This window comes from Lycium ferocissimum, chromosome 5 (assembly GCF_029784015.1).
Source record: "Lycium ferocissimum isolate CSIRO_LF1 chromosome 5, AGI_CSIRO_Lferr_CH_V1, whole genome shotgun sequence".
In the NCBI taxonomy this organism is placed as follows: Eukaryota; Viridiplantae; Streptophyta; class Magnoliopsida; order Solanales; family Solanaceae; genus Lycium; species Lycium ferocissimum.
The window spans coordinates 29,122,218-29,124,469 of NC_081346.1; the positions used below are offsets into that span (position 1 = coordinate 29,122,218).

Genomic DNA, 2,252 nt, shown 5'->3' on the forward strand with positions numbered 1-2,252 from the left:
AATTTTCATTTGTATTAGGCATACATAACATTTTTTCCTTCTTGTGGACATTTCCAATGGGGGTGTTTAAAATTAAATGCGCAATCTGAGTAGGAACAAGACTATTAATGTAGTCTCTATCCTATTCATTCTCGGTCATGCAGTCTTCCACAAGCAACTTACCAAGACAGTTATGGATATTGAGGGTATTTACAAGAGGACCAAGATTGGACCAATTGTCCCATAAAAAAGAAATATTACCTTCATTGATCTTCCAAAAAAACTAAGCTCAATGTCCTTTCTAATTATCATAAGGTCCTTACATGAAGCTGATTGTCCTGGTAGAATCATTCTTTCAACAGGATGCTTTCTTTGTCAATATTTGAATTTGAGGAATAGAGACCAAAGGTTGTCATCATCTCTGAATCTCCACTATCTTTTAGTACTGAAAGTTAGAAAAATATCTTCAAGGCTTTTAAAACCTTCTCCATCTTCTGCAACTAGATAACATATCTTTATCTAAGAGCTCCAATGGTATTTATTTTAGGCTTCAGATTGCCCCCCGAAAAAATCTGAGAAATATTTCTCAAATTGGAGTAAAATAGTCTTCAAAGGAGAGATGACAGTCATGGTATGAATAGTTTGAGATTGAAGGACATGTTTGATTAAGGTAGCTCTTCCTCCGCTAGATATAAGGTTACCTTTCCAACCCTTTATCTTATTCAACACAGTTTTTGCAATGTCGGAAAAAAAAAGAGATCCTTTTCCTTCCATGATAAATTGGGCACCCAAGATATTTAAGAGGAAAATGTTGGTGCTTGAAGCTAGTGATACTTCTAATCATCTTGCTTTTTCTCTTTCTCCTCTTTCTTCTTCCTCTCCTTCTTCTTCTTCTTCTTCTTCTTCTTCTTCTTCTCCTCCTTCTCCTTCTCCTTCTTCTTCTCCTTCTTCTCCTTCTCCTCCTTCTTCTCCTCCTTCTCCTCCTTCTTCTTCTTCTCCTCCTTCTTCTTCTTCTTCTCCTTCTTCTTCTTCTTCTTCTTCTTCTTCTTTTGCAATGTCGGAAAAAAAAAAAAAGATCTTTTCCTTCCATGATAAATTCTTCTTCTTCTATTTAAGAGGAAAATGTTGGTGCTTCTTACTTCTAATCATCTTGCTTTTCTCTTCTTCTTTTTCTTTTCCTTCTCCTTCTTCTTCTGCTCCTACTTCTACTTCTGCTTCTTCTTCTCCTCTTTCTCCTTCTTCTCCTCCTTCTTCTCCTTCTTCTCCTTCTTCTCCTTCTCCTTCTTCTCTCCTTTCTTCTCCTTCTTCTTCTTCTCCTTCTTCTTCTCCTCTCCTTCTTCTTCTTCTTCTTCTTCTTCTTCTCCTTCTTCTTCTTCTTCTCCTTCTCCTTCTTCTTCTTCTCCTTCTTCTTCTTCTTCTCCTTCTCCTTCTTCTTCTTCTTCTTCTTCTTCTTCTTCTTCTTCTTCTTCTTCTTCTTCTTCTTCTCCTTCTTCTGCTTCTTCTTCTCCTTCTTCTCCTCCTTCTTCTCCTCCTTCTTCTGCTTCTTCTCCTTCTTCTTCTGCTTTTTCTTCTCCTCCTTCTTCTGCTTTTTCTCCTCCTTCTTCTCCTCCTTCTCTCTCCTTCTTCTCCTTCTCCTTCTCCTCCTGCTGCTCCTTCTCCTGCTTCTCCTTCTCCTGCTTCTCCTTCTCCTGCTTCTCCTTCTCCTCCTCCTCCTCCTCATCCTCCTCCTCATTCTCCTCGTCATCCTTCTTCTTCTTCTTCCTTCTTCTTCTTCTCCTCCTCCTCCTCCTCCTCATCCATCTTCTTCTCCTCCTCCTCCATATTGATTTCTTGACCTGAACAAGTTCATATTGATTGAGCTTCTTCATGATCATCTTAAGGACTTCTTGCTATCAGAACTGAAAATGACTTCTTGCTATCAGAACTGAAAATGACTAAGTCATCTGCATAGCAAAGATGATTTCTCTGCGGGCCAGTTTGCTTCATGGAAAATCCTCTATAGCCTTTTTTATTGTGGAGATGATTTAGAGCTTTAGAACGTGATTTAGCTACAATGATGAACAAAGCCGGTGATAGTGGATCCCTTTGTTTTAGGCCTCTAGTGGAATGGAAAAATCCATATATTGTACCATTGACCATTATGGAATACCAAACATTGGATACCAACCTATAAATAGTGTCAATATATTCTTCTATGAGCCTGTTTGGATTGGCTTATAAGTTGGTCAAACCAACTTATAAGCCCTTTTTAACTTATTTTAATGCTTGGTAAA

General features: G+C 38.3%; 1 pseudogene; it reads right to left on the bottom strand.

Moving 5' to 3' along the window:
* Window positions 1-815: 815 nt before the first annotated feature.
* Window positions 816-1,723, bottom strand: LOC132057698 (uncharacterized; annotated as a pseudogene).
* Window positions 1,724-2,252: the final 529 nt, after the last annotated feature.